Here is a 14,593-nt window from a genome sequence, read left to right on the forward strand (position 1 = left end):
TATACAGATCATGAACTACAGTATTTCCATGGGGAGTAGGAAATCAGAGCTAACTGCAGAACACTTCCCATTTACCATAACTGTGTTCAAAAAGTAGGATACCTTTCCAAAAAAAATGATGAGACCAAGATTCCTCATAGGGGAAACAGTTGGTACAAATATTATGTCACTTAAAAGGAAATTGATTCCTATTAATTAATCTTTGAAAATGGGATGATCATAGTGTATTTATGTCTGAAGCTTTTCCCCCAACATAAGCCTCAGCAGCCCTCTGGACAGCTTAATTAATACACCACTTGTCTGCGTGAAAAAACCCCTGCTCAAGCATCTGTTTTGACTCCAGAGATTCACACCTTACAGAACTCGCTCCTTGTTTGAAAATTGCTGGAAAAGTATCATACACTTAGCCTAGAGTCGTGGGCACGTTTCAAGATGTACGATAAGTTATATTCTACTTATAAGATCTAAGAATTGCATCCTCCTGTAGGAAAGTGCCCCTTTTGACATGGTCACCACTGTTCCTTCTAGGGCGCGCGCGCGCACCTCCCCTGACGTCAGCGCGCACCACCTTGCATGGAGCGCGCACACAGGACGTCGCTAGAGAGAGTCGCGCCACCGGCCGCTTTAAAAAGGCGAGCGGCGCGAACATGAGGCACTTTTCCTGGCAGTGGCGGTGGCGGCGGAGCGGGCGTGAGGAGTGCAGGTAAGGAGGAGGGGGACTGGTGAGGCTTGCGGCTATGTGGGAGCGCGGGGCAGACTGTGGCCTTTTGTTTAAGAATTACTGTTAATCAGAGCCCCTTCATGGGCTCCGATTAACAGCAATACTTAAACAAAAGGCCACAGTCTGCCCCGCGCTTTAATAACAAAAGCGTAGAGACAGTTTCCAAACACAGTGTATGGATTGCTGTTAATCGGAGCCCGTGAAGGGGCTCTGATTAACAGCAATACTTAAACAAAAGGCCACAGCGGCTGGGCAAAGAAGCGGAACAGAAGGCAAAAGGGGCACAAAAACAAGGAAAAAAACGAGTGGCACAGAGGGCAGTGAGGCACAAAAAACGAGTGGGACAGACGGCATAAAGGCACAAAAAACGAGTGGGACAGAGGGCAGAAGGGCACAAAAACAAGTGGGACAGAGGGCAGAAGGGCACAAAAAAAAAGGAAAAACGAGTGGAACACAGTACAGAGAGGCACAAAAAACAAGTGGGACAGGGCAGAAGAGCACAAAAAACGAGTGGGACAGAGGGCAGAAAGGCACAAAAAACGAGGGAAAAACGAGTGTGACAGAGGGCAGAAAGGCACAAAATAAGAGTGGGTCAGAGGGCAGAAAGGCACAAAAAATGAGGGAAAAACGAGTGGGACAGAGGACAGAAAGGCACAAAAAATGAGTGGGACAGAGGGCAGAAAGGCACAAAAAACGAGTGGGACAGAGGGCAGAAAGGCACAAAAAATGAGGGAAAAACTAGTGGGACAGAGGGCAGAAAGGCACAAAAAACGGGTGGGACAGAGGGCAGAAAGGCACAAAAAACGAGTGGGACAGAGGGTAGAAAGGCACAAAAAACGAGTGGGACAGAGGGTAGAAAGGCACAAAAAACGAGTGGGACGGAGGGCAAAAGGGCACAAAAAACGAGGGAAAAACGAGTGGAACACAGGACAGAAAGGCACAAAAAACGAGTGGGACGGGGCAGAAGAGCACAAAAAACGAGTGGGACAGAGGGCAGAAAGGCACAAAAAATGAGGGAAAAAAGAGTGGGACAGAGGGCAGAAAGGCACAAAAATCCAGTGGGACAGAGGGCAGAAAGGCACAAAAAACGAGTGGGACAGAGGTCAGAAAGGCACAAAAAACGAGGGAAAAAACGAGTGGGACAGAGGGCAGAAAGGCACAAAATCGAGTGGGACAGAGGGCAGAAAGGCACAAAAAATGAGGGAAAAACGAGTGGGACAGAGGACAGAAAGGCACAAAAAATGAGTGGGACAGAGGGCAGAAAGGCACAAAAAACGAGTGGGACAGAGGTCAGAAAGGCACAAAAAACGAGGGTAAAAACGAGTGGGACAGAGGGCAGAAAGGCACAAAAAACGAGTGGGACAGAGGTCAGAAAGGCACAAAAAACGAGTGGGACAGAGGGCAGAAAGGCACAAAAAAACGAGGAAAAAACGAGTGGGACAGAGAGCAGAAAGGCATAAAAATCGAGTGGGACAGAGGGCAGAAAGGCACAAAAGACGAGTGGGACAGAGGACAGAAAGGCACATAAAACGAGTGGGACAGGGCAGAAGGGCATAAATAACGAGTGGAACAGAGGGCAGAAAGGCACAAAATACGAGTGGAACAGAGGGCAGAAGGGCACAGAAAAGAGGGGAAAACAAGGTGGAACAGAGGGCAGAAAGGCACAAAATATGAGTGGAACAGAGGGAAGGAGGGCACAAAAACGAGTGGAACAGAGGGCAGAAGGGCACAAAAAACGAGGGGAAAACGAAGTGGAACAGAGGACAGAAAGGCACAAAAAATGAGGGGAAAGCAAGTGGCACAGAGGGCAGAAAGGCACAAAAAACAAGTGGAACAGAGGGCAGAAAGGCACAAAAACGAGGGAAATACGAGTGGAACAGAAGGCAAAAGGGGTACAAAAACGAGTGGCACAGAGGGCAGACAGGCACAAAAAACTAATGGCACAGAGACAAAATAAAGAATACAGAAATATAAGGGCAGCTAAGAACAGAAGGCAGAACGGGCAGAGAGGCACGGGGACAGCGAGGGGAACAGAAGGGAAAACTGGGCAGAGACACGGGCAGCGAGGGGTACAGAAGGAAAGACCGGGCAGAGAGAGCACGGAAACAGCGAGGGGAACAGAGGGAAGAAAAAGGGGCACGGACCACGTACAGGCAGCGGGGAAGACAGACAACAGCAGTCAGAGACACAACAATGAAAATACAGGCAATACAATACATTTGCAAACTGCCCTTAAGACCCTTATTTTGTCTCTGTCTACGTGAAAATGCACCATCTTTTCACTTTTTAAAGTAAAGGTTTTGAGTGCCATTTGGCGCCGTAGACACGCGCGGTTTGGTTCCTGGCGCACATAGCCATGGTTGCAGCGCACAGAGACCCTCCACTGCCGCACACAGAGGAAAAAAATTAGAGGGAACATTGATGGTCACCCCCATTTTTTGCCTGGTATTTGATGCAATTTTGACTGAAGTGACTGGATTCCCGCTAAGCAGGTCCCCAGTACCAGTTCTCTTTCCCAAAAACAAAGTAATTGTGCAATTGTTCCCCAATTGGCAAGACCTTTAGCACCCCTGTTTTGCTGGTAACTAGGGCTTGGGTACTTCAGAGGGTCCCTAGGGGCTGCAGCATGTATTGTGCCACCTTAATGGATCCACCACCACCCTCATGCAGACTGCCATTGCAAGCTGCTTGCAATGGTGCAGACAAAAGTGAAAACACGACATGGCACACGCCGTGTGTGCCATGGTCCCAGACACTGAAAGAAATATAGGTAAATCACCTCTACAGCAGGCCTTACAGCCACCCTAAGGCAGGGTGCATTATATTACATGTGAGTACATATCTGTCTGCTCAGATATGACCCTCTGCTGTCTAGTTCAATTGCTAGACAGTACAAGTGAACAGGGAAACCAACTTAAGTACATGTAACGGGCACTGGTCATTATGAGTTCCCCAGCTGCATAATGGCTTCACTGAAACCTATGATGTTTGGCATCAAACACCTTGTCGTAATAAATCCATACTGATGCCAGTAGTGGATTTATTAAGATATGCACCCAGAGGGCACTTTAAAGGTGCCCCTGAAAACCTACCAGCCTCTCAGTGTGCTGGTTAATTGGTATAACTCAGACTGCCACCACAGACAAGTTTCTGATCCCCTCCAGGTGAGAGCCTAGGCTCTCAGTGGTCACAAACAATGCATGCTCCGGGCGAAGGCGTTTACAACTCTTCCAGCAGGATGGCTTGTAATTTAGCATGTCAGCGCCAGAGACTTCAAAGACTTTGCTGCCTTTGATATGCAATCCTGGCTTCCCACGGACATAGGAGAGGCTAGCCCCTACCCCAAGGCCCATTTGGCACCAGGACAGGTGGTAAATTATATATTCAGGGAGGCGTGGTGCACTACCAGACCCATCACACCCATAATGTGGGCTGCCTGATGTGTCCCACGAAGGAAGGATTCCACCATCTTGATTTTGGTGGAGTTAGTAACTCTGGGACAGGGTTATTCCCACTCTCCTCAGGAAGTGGTCATATAAGGGGTGTAGTGACACCAAGGGTAAGTAGCCTTAAGACACCTAAATTCTGTATTTTAGGTGTCCCCCTGACACCAGGAACTCAGATTCGTCTGACTGAAGAAAGAAAAGGATAAAGAAGAGTAGAAGAAGCAAGAACTGCAGATTGCTGGTGGACTTTGGCACCAAACCCTGCCTACCTACCTGATCATGTCCCGATAATTGTGACAACCTGACTCATCCATCAGCTGTGCATCCCCCAAAAGCATCAGAGGACCTCCAACCCTTCGCATTGACATTTAGGAGCCACTTCCTTGCAGTCTGCAGTCTGCAGTCACCAACCGCAATGTTGGTTTACTGTTCTGCTGTTCACAGGGTCCACCATTGCAGCTGCCACCCAGGAAGAGGTCACTTTGCTCCTCGAGGTCAAATCTGTCTCCCTGCCAAGTCAAAAGGCACCAGGCCCAACCAGAGCCCCCTGCACCATACACGGGGTACCAGACTCCTTGCAGCAACCAAAGCTTGTTTGAGTACCAACTGGACTCTAATGTCACAGAGGCTGAGCAGCAGACGAGAGACGGCAGCATTGTAGAGATTAGCTCTAAAAGTGACCCAGCTGTCCTGATCCATCCCCCATTTGCAAGTCCAACCGGGATCCATGGGTGCCTTTGACGCACAGGCACCAGCCGACCAAAACCCTCTGCATCTGAGCTCCAAGGACCGCCAAGAATGGAGCTCCCATTGGGATCTCCTGGGCTTGTCCCCAAGTCCCTCTCTGCAACCTGTTTCTAGGTGGCCCCCCTGTTTGGCTATGGTGTAGCATTCAAAGCTACCAACCTGTCTAGCACCTCTGCACCAGGACACTCCAGGGAAGGTAAACTTGAACTGCTGGTGGTACTTTGTACCTTGACTCCCTAGCACATTAATGGAAGCCCTGACAATTGTTTGTAAATGTCCGTATGCAGTACAAGCCGTTTTCTCTATAGGAAAGCATCACCGAGTAAAAACGCATTTGAGTAAACACTTTACTTGTTTGTAAAAATTGCTATTGCGAAAAGTACTTCTCCAATTACTAAGTTCTTGGTGTTAAAATAAATATAAAAATACTTGTTATTTTTCTAACTTTGTCTCAAGTTTCTTCTTGAGTTTGTGCCTCATTTATTTATTGACTCTCTGTGTGTTCAACAAATGCATTAGCACTGCTTCTGATAAGCCTAAATTGCTCGCCCTCACTAACACAATAGGGAACATTTGGGATGTTTGATTTAAAGTACTTTCCACATTGTATACCTCGTTTTGGTATACTACATAAATAGCGGCTTCCTACACCTCATTTATATACCCTGGAGACACCGTCCTGACAAAGACGGTGTGTCTATCATGGGTCGAAATGCACCACGTATCCTTTAACATAACATAACCTGAGTTTTTGTAAAGTGCACGTTCACCCAGCAGGGTAACATAGATGTTTATTGTTACCCAACTCAATGTTACTTAACCCCTTGGATGCTGGTGACGGAACCACTCCATCACCAGCCACGGGTGGGCTGTGCTAACGGAGTGGTTCCGTCACGGCCCGGCTGCCGAGCCTGCGCGGCATGGATTCCGCGCCTGTGCTGAGCGTTCTATTAGGCGGGCGGGCCGTGACGGAACCACTCCGTCACAAGCACAGCGCGCCTGTGTCTGGTGACGGAGTGGTTCCGTCACCAGCATGGCAGCGCCGCGCACCCACCCCCTCCCCCCCAGCGCCGCGGCGGAATTACCGCCACGGCCAAGGGTTAAAAACCAAAGAGGACCCTTAGGATTGTTTGAAGATATCCCTGCAGGAGTGAAAAGACTATGCTAAGAAGTACTCAGTTCACGCCCACCACTGATCACCGCCTTGAAGGTCACCTACAAATGACACAATACAGTGACTGCTGACATTAAAATCATACTTATTATACATCCATCAGGGTCCATACCTAGGCGCAGTTTTATTTATGTTTACATAGATGTACCATTAAACCTGTTCTCGCCGCTACTGATTTTGTCACGTGTGATTCGTGTACTATGGTGATATTTTTCACATACTGACTTGCCAAGTTTTGATACACTCAAATATAGCTTCGTTATATTCACACAAACACACTGTTTCCTTTTATGTTTACTATTGACAAATGTCTCGGTGAAGAGTACACAACTCAACACAGGGTAAGAAGAGCAGTATGGCTTTTCGAATGATTCGCAAAATGTTCTAAGCATTATCTATACATTTCGGCGTGAGCTCTAATTTATGTTTCCGGTGCCAGATAGCTAAATGTATGGCGGTCCTTTCTCGTTCTGTGTCTACTGTGAAGGACGAGGCCACCTTTCTAAGTGATTTGGCCACACTCCAGTGTGTGCTATCACATATAGAGGAGACGCGTATATTGTGGACCTTAATGACAAACAGAGGTACACCTTTTTTTGACCTATAACCCACTTCTACAATGCCACACTAACGGCAGGCGAGCACTATACAAATGCTGGCAACACAACATCACATTCAAATGAGACACGCAAGAATGGAGTACAAAAAAACATTTTGAGAGTCCTAAACTTCCCATACCTTGTGATTTAAGTCGGCCAGCACAGTGTTTAGTGCTTTGGCAATGATATCCCTGCTCGCACTGACATCTTGTACTGTATGTAACCTTTGCCTCGTGGTAAACTCACGCGGAGTTTACGAGTTAATGATTGACTTAGGATAAGCTAATAAGCTGTGCTGGGAGGCTGTTTACAGAAGCCTCTCCTTTATGTGGTTGTCTTTATCCTGCATACTTGCTCAGTGAGAAGTGAATTAAGGGTGCCCTTTTCTCGTTTTCACGATTTCTCGAATGTTTAGCCATAGAAATATATTTTTTTATTACAAGTGTATTAACAATCAGTTTGAAACACAATTGATGTTAGCTGGACAACTCATTCTAAAAGCATTATTTTGCCTTAGGTGACGTTTTTGTCCTGCGAACAAAAGGGAAATTGCCCACTATGGTACGTTTCATTAGACTTTTTTTTAAAGACCCCAGTTTTGCAATTGTAATCTATTAGAGTGAGACTATCAGACGAGTGTGTCAGGCTCACCTATAAAAACAGCCCTTAATATTCACAGAGGTTCTTCTGTGAGGATACACTGGATTACATTGACCATCTCTTTCCAAATAGTCCATTTTAAGTCATACATTCTGGGCCAACCACCAGCACCATATATTAATACCAGAATTTCAATCGGAATATTGTTGTATGCAAGAGAGAAAAACTGGCCTAAAATTAAACTTTCACGATAACATTTTGAAGAGTAAGCACTTTGTTATTCGCCATGAAAATTATCCAGGGAGATAGCTGTTAAGGTTTAATTTGCACTATTATCTTCTGCCAAACTCACATGGTTAAAAAAAAAAACATTTGATAGGGTCTGCGGCTACATTAATTGAGTGGAAATTTAATTGTAAATGGAATCTTCGTTGAAGTAAGAGCAATACATACCGGGTGCAGAGGTCAAATTCGGTCACTGGGGCCCAAAGTTAATCAAAGTAGACTGGGGGACTCAAAAAGATGCCAGTTGAAGGTATGTAAAATAGGAGTTGAGGGTCAATCTCTGGGGGTTTAGACCAGCTGGGGGGGAGGGGTGGGGGGGGGCTGATAGAGCACCAAACACACACCCACAGCGGCACGGAGGTGGCCGGGTGCAGAGTGCCAACACAGCATCGAGCGCCCAATACAAATCAATGGAGAACGACGATTTCAAACAAAGGCTGCAGGATCGGACCAGAAAGCTCTGGAGGTAAGTTGAGATGCTAAAGAACTCAGGGACACTGCCGGTGGAGCTCCCCAAGGCCTGGGGGCTGCGGGTGCAGTGGTGTCTTTGGACGCCGGAAAAGCCTGACCGGAGCCAGTCGCGTTTGGGTGTTGAGGCTGCAGGCGTTGTTGTGGCGTCCAGGAAAGATCACTCTGGGGTGGACTTGGGCTCAGGACCACTGGGGAACATTCTTGGGACCAATGGGCCACTTCTACGCGGGTTAGAGGCATCGGGTGCAGAGGTGGGTCCGGAGGTGTTCCTGTGCGGTTCAGCAGGGCACTGGAGTTCTCGTTGTTGGTTTCTTTGTGGACAGGTCTGCTGTCCTCGGGAATTCTTGAATTTTGTGGAAGGCAGGCAGTCACTGGGCCTACAGGACGAGTTGGCTTTTGGAGCAGGTTTTATTGAGGGTGGCAGACAGGCTGGTAGGTCTGCTGGTACAGCTCTTTGGTCATTCTTCTTCTTTGGGTCACCAGGAATCTGAGAATTAAGGTTCAGTGGTGCACCTAAATGCTAACTTTAGAGGCATTACAGGAGATGGAAAGTAGTAGCCAATGGGCTACTTACCTTTAGGGTTACTACTCCCTTTGTATGTCCACTCCCTCTGGAGACGTATCATACCCCTATACCTATTAGCTAAAATCCTCCAAAGCAATAAGGAGGATTTTCAAAGGAGGAGGTCATTTCAGCTCACGAGAGGAGATGCACCTCGCCTGCTTACTTATTTTCCCGCCAATCTGTCCACCAAAAGTAGGGCTTGGTCAGGGTGGCAGGCATCTCCACTAGCTGGAGAGGCCCTGGTTAGCATAACAAATGTCAGGAAGCCTTTGAGGCTCACCGCCCTTCAATGCTGTTCCTGCTTGGGGGTAGGTGTGAAGCACATCCATCCAGAGCAGGCTTTATTTCTGACCCACAAGCGCAAAAGGCTCTCACCTCAGGGGGTCATAAACAATTCTAGAGATGGCAAGCTGGTGCAGACCAGTCAGGCACACACTAGTAGTTTGGTAGGTTTTTAGGAGGCATTACCGAGGGGCCCTCTGAGCGCATTTATTAATTAATACAACACTGGCATCAGTGTGGGCTCATTAAACTGAATTGTTTTGTACCAAACATCATGGGATTCAGTGAAGCCATCACAGAACTGTAGAACTCGTATTGATAAGCTCCCAGCCCATGTACTCAGTATGGCTTCACCGTGCAATTATAATGTCTAAGAAGGGACTTAGACACTATAGGGGCACACCTGCTCAAGAAGTTATGCCCTCACCCGAGGTATAGTGCACCCTGCCAGAGTCTGGTAAGGCCTGCTGTAGGGGTGATTTAACAATGACTCTTGCAGTTCTGGCAGGTCTGGCACAAAGGGATGTGTGCCAGGTCGTAAGCTGCAACAAAACACGCAGGCTGCAGTGGCAGTGTTCATGTGTTTGGTGAGGAGTCTTTTAGGGTATCATAATACATGCTGCAGCCCTTAGAGACACTGTCTAGTCACAATGCCCTTGGTACCACTGGTACATTTTACAAAGGACTTATATATGGGCCAGAGTTATGCCAACTGTGAAAACAAATGTACAGTTTTGGGAAAGAACACAGACACTGGGAATTTGATTAGCAGGAACCCAGTGCACATTCAGTCAAAGTATTTTTTTTATATTGTGTTTATTTCGTTTTTGTACATAGAACAAAACAAGGCACAATGTGCCAACATTTAGCCAGCCATAATCCAAATAGATCACTTAACGTATCATACAGCACAGCATTTCGTCTCCAGTACAAGTTATATCGCAATATAAGAAATCGTTACATAGTATTGTTGTAGGAGATAATCCAAAGGACAAGAATAAGAGGCAATTTCAGAGGTGCGACAACCTAGGCCAGCGTGTTTAGCTCTTTTACATAGCAGTACATCATCAGTATCCCATCATGATATACTTCCTATCACATACATATAGCAATAGAAGTGGGTACAACAGCAGTACATGGAGGTCCTCAGTGAAATACATATCATATTAGCCCATACAGTATTAACCAATGACTTACTCCGTCTCAACACACCCTTCGTCTCGTAGCTCCCGTTCCGTAGCCACCCTCGACCACTCCAAGAACGGCTCCCAGATATCCTTCGGGCGGGATGTGGAGGGCATTTGTTCCCAGAACAGTTTCAACTGGGCGTGGCCATATGTCACATCCCGTAGCCTAGCCTTAATGTCTGGTACTCGCTACCTACCCCAACGAAGTGCAACCTGTCTGCGAGCGTACAGTAGCAGTAAAGCATGTAACTTACGCCTTTTGGGACCGTGTCGCGGACGTGCCCTAAAATTCCCAGCAACGGAGATGGGGGGTCCTCTCTACCAATAATCTGATTGACCCCGCTAAATATCTCACTCCAAAACTTGTGCAGGTGCGAACAGTCCACAGCCACATGAAGGAAGGTAGCCTGATCCTGCCCACATCTCCAACATCTTGCGTCATCTCTTAGCCGCATGCGATGAAAACTCACTGGCGTTCGGTAGTACCTATGCAAAAATTTGAATTGGATTAACCGCAGGCGGTAGTTGAGGGGCCATTCTGTCAACTGACCACTGCAATATCCCCACTGCACCTCTGTCATCTGCGGACATAACTCCCCATTCTAGAGTTCCAGGGACCTTGGCTTCAACACTGGATAGTTAGCCGGCATGACTGTGTACAGTCTTGTTATTCATTTTTTGGCTGATTGTGTCTTTAATACATTTTCCAATGGTAACTTGGTCTGGGGAGCATCAGGGAATTGCCCGTTCAGCGCACGACATGCTGTGCGTAATTGGTGATATAAGAATCTTTCTGCGAACGGCACCTCACTGTCATCATTAGCTGTAGGGGGAGGTCTAAAGAGACCCTCCGGGTATAGATCAGCAAAGGTATGTAACTTCAGCGCAACAATCATAGCCTTATCCACCCCCCTTCTCCATACACCCTAGCAGGGGATTGTTTTCCAATAACATTGTTAGCGCATATAGCGTCGTCATACCCGCTCGCTTTTGCAATTCACGCCACACCCAGCATAGCGCTCCAGCCGTATCCACATCCTCTCGAGGCCGACCTAAAGTGCAATACAGCGCAACAGCCAATGGCATCAGAGCCACGGCATCTCTCTCAACTGCAACATGGGTTTGAAACGGGGTCTTGTGCACCCAAAAGTGTAGGAATTGAGCCTGCGCGCACAATGCATAGAGATGCATATCAGGAGCCCCAAGCCCGCCCTGCCGTAATGGAAGGGTCAGAAGATCCCAGGAGACCCTGGCCTGTCCTCCAGCCCACACCAAGGATAACAACTGTGAACGCAGCAATCCAAAAAAGAGTTTCGTAAGAGGTATCGGCACATTCACGAATAAATAAAGACATTTAGGCAGTATGACCATTTTGGTCAGCGCTATTCTACCTGCAACAGATAAAGGCAGCTGAGACCAGAGAGCCACTTTCCCCTCCAGCCATGTGTATGCCCTCCCAAAGTTTAATGTCCAAATATCTTGGAGATTGCGACTCAGCCATACCCCTAGGTATTTAACTTCTGTAGCCTCCCATCTAATGGGGAACTCAGAGCAAACTTCCTTCGTGCCATCGGTTAGGGGCACATTCAGTCAAAGTTGAATTCAGAGTCAGGCAAAAAGTGAGGGGTAACCATGCCAAAAGAAGGAATTTCCTACAAACCTCAGAAAGCTAAACAGAGAAAATAGTATTGAGACAGGTATAGCGCATGGCAAAGCATTCTGAATGGCACTAAAATGTATACATTTCTGATATTAGATCAGCGTATTTGAGGTCACAAAAAAGGTGTACTTCATGAAGGCGTACACATGTTGGCGGGAGATTGTGCCAAGGGTGGTAAGAGTGCGCACTGACGGGAACATTCTGTTGTTGTACAATTGAATATTGTTTGGGGGTTAATGTTTGTTACGCAACACCTGGAGTTTTCACTATGGGTTTTATTTTTGAAAGTTATTTTCCCTTTCAAGATTTAGCAGTGTTAAACAAGAATGTGGCTCCAAAGCCATATAGTTGGATACACGTTACCATCTCAGCCGCACATTCAGATCGTTATATTCATACTTCACCCTCCACCAAGAGTGCACATTAGATACAGTCTCATGTTGACATAACGTTGCTACTTCAAGAGCACAAATGAATACTAAGTTTTATTCATGATTTAAAAAAAAAATATTTGTATTTGCTTTTTTAAAATGCATGAACAAAACAGGCATGTCACATAGAACCACCATCCACATCTCTTCTTCCCTCCACCCTCCTCCCCCATCCCGCCAAGCCATATCCTCTTCTTCCTCCTGAACGGACTGTACCATGCTTCTCCAGGAGACCACAAAGTGTACAAAAACATTCCAGGTTCGCCCCGTACTTAGCCCGTGTAGCCGGGTACCTCCTCCTCTCCTATTCACAATCCCCCATCTAATCCATGGTATCGCGCCATTTTCCCCATACTCTGTTAAATTTCTTTGGGCACCCTCTTGCCTTGTACGTAACTCTCTCCGCTGCCATGTATAAGTCCATGCCCCCCACGCTCGGGCCACGTCCCTCTTAGCCACCACTAACACGAGAACTACTAAGATTAGGAGTGGGCGACTCAAGTCAACATCGTTTGTTATGCCTAGCAGCACCAATTTGGGGTCTAGTGGCAGAGTGACTTTCAGGACCTCTCCTAACTCTCCCAGGACCTCGCCCCACTATGTCTGTATTATGGGGCACGTCCAGACAGTATGGTAAAAGTCCCCCTGTTCCAGACCGCATCTAAGACAATTTGTGTCGCTAGCCCTCCCCATGCGGTGCAACCGCACCCTGTCATAATGTACCCTGTGCAGAATTTTATATTGAATAAGCCGCAAGCAAGACTTAATTGCGTCTTCCCTTGGATGCATCAGGGCTGCCTCCCAATCCACTGTATCCATCTCCCCCACATTTTACTCCCACAATTCTCTGAGCTTTACCAACCCATCCGGCATATTATTGATTGGTGTTTTGTAGGTCAGGGAGACTGTCTTGCATGGGATGCGTTCCTGTAATAAGGGTCCTTCAAGTGGGGCACACTCTGGTAAGGGCAAGGCAAGCGCCGCCTCCGCCACCACGCATGTCGCAATTGCGCATATCTGAGGTACTGCGTGTGGTGCAGCCCGAATTCCGCCCTCAGGACCTGGAAAGACATTAGTTCCCCCCTCTTCATCAGATCCCCCAGTACGGAGATACCGAAGTTTTATTCATGATTAATTGTACACCAACAGTACACGTTAGAAACAACTTCTGTGACCACCATACTTGCAGCAGGGCTACAAGCCGTATAGATGGAAATATATTCTCACTTCATTGGTACACATTAAACCTAATGAATCATGACATGCACACAACACAACTCCACACTACATATTTGTATAAGTGATGCCATCAAGTAAATAGTCATATAAGTTATACTCACCATCACACACACAATGCACCAAATCCATGTTCCAGAGAACCAGCCTAGTATCTGTTGAAACATGGAATGCAGCTGATTGTTTAAATCTTGACTGGATAAAGTGATCTCATATATCTTCACTCTTCGCATTGACTTCCTATTTCTAAGAATATCTTTAAATCTCTGTGTTGCTGTCACTGGGCTGCCTTAAAAAAAGATCCTATTTTTTGCCCAACACAGATTTACAAGAAATCGTCCTGATCATACAATGGAAGCTCATTCAAAATTGGGATGAGTGGCACTTTTTTGTTTACATGGTCTTTGAAGGCTAGATCCATTTCAATAAAGAAACCGAGAATAGCACGAGACAAGAAGCCACAGACTGTAGTACATACTAATGCACTGCACATGGATTTGTACTAGGAAACTGTAAATACTAAGGGCCATATGTATCAAGGCCAAATGGGTTCGCAAATGCCGAAATTCGCAGAATTCCAGCGATTGCGAACCCATTTTCGCTAAATGGTATGTATGAAAAAAATTTTGGTGCAAAATAAGGAATCGCAAAATTTGCCATTCCTTATTTTGCGATTGCATTTAAGGAATTGCAAATTTTGCGATTCCTTAAATGCAATGTATCAAGGAAAAAAAAATAGCAAAATGCCCTTAAGGAATCGCAAATTACCACCAACTTCTAGTTGGTGGTAAGTTGCGAATTCTTTTAAAAAAGCATTTTTTTAAAATTCAAAAGGTGCCATCTGAGGCTCATACATACCCTTAGGGCATGTATGTGCGCCATACACGCACACATGTCATTTTCAGGGGTGCAGCAGGCTGTCCTTTGGACACCCCTGCACCCTTGAAAATATTCTCAATTTGCGATTAGCAAATTGCTAATCGCACATTTCCCTTTCATTCCTATCGGCCTCCTGGCCCATAGAAATGAATGGGAAATTATTCCTTAATTGCGATTAGCAATTTGCTAATCGCAATTAAGGAATTCTAAGGAATCGCTAAAAAGAAGAGATTTTCTACATACATACCATTTTGCGATTTCTAAATAGCGATTCCTTAAAAATCGCTATTTAGGAATCGCAAAACGGAAT

The 14,593-nt window shown here is 46.4% G+C and overlaps 1 protein-coding gene across 2 annotated transcripts in view; it reads right to left on the bottom strand.

The window, feature by feature from the left end:
• Nucleotides 1–6,931, bottom strand: part of LOC144773268 (nucleoside hydrolase-like) — a 267,653-nt gene extending 260,722 nt beyond the window's left edge. Inside the window, exon 1 of one of the 2 annotated variants that reach the window (XM_078658180.1) lies at nucleotides 6,827–6,931. The gene's annotated coding sequence lies outside the window, so the exon portion shown is untranslated. The remainder of the gene's footprint in view (nucleotides 1–6,826) is intronic. The other variant, XM_078658179.1, reaches the window with a different exon arrangement.
• Nucleotides 6,932–14,593: the final 7,662 nt, after the last annotated feature.

This window comes from Lissotriton helveticus, chromosome 8 (assembly GCF_964261635.1).
Source record: "Lissotriton helveticus chromosome 8, aLisHel1.1, whole genome shotgun sequence".
NCBI lineage: Eukaryota > Metazoa > Chordata > Amphibia > Caudata > Salamandridae > Lissotriton > Lissotriton helveticus.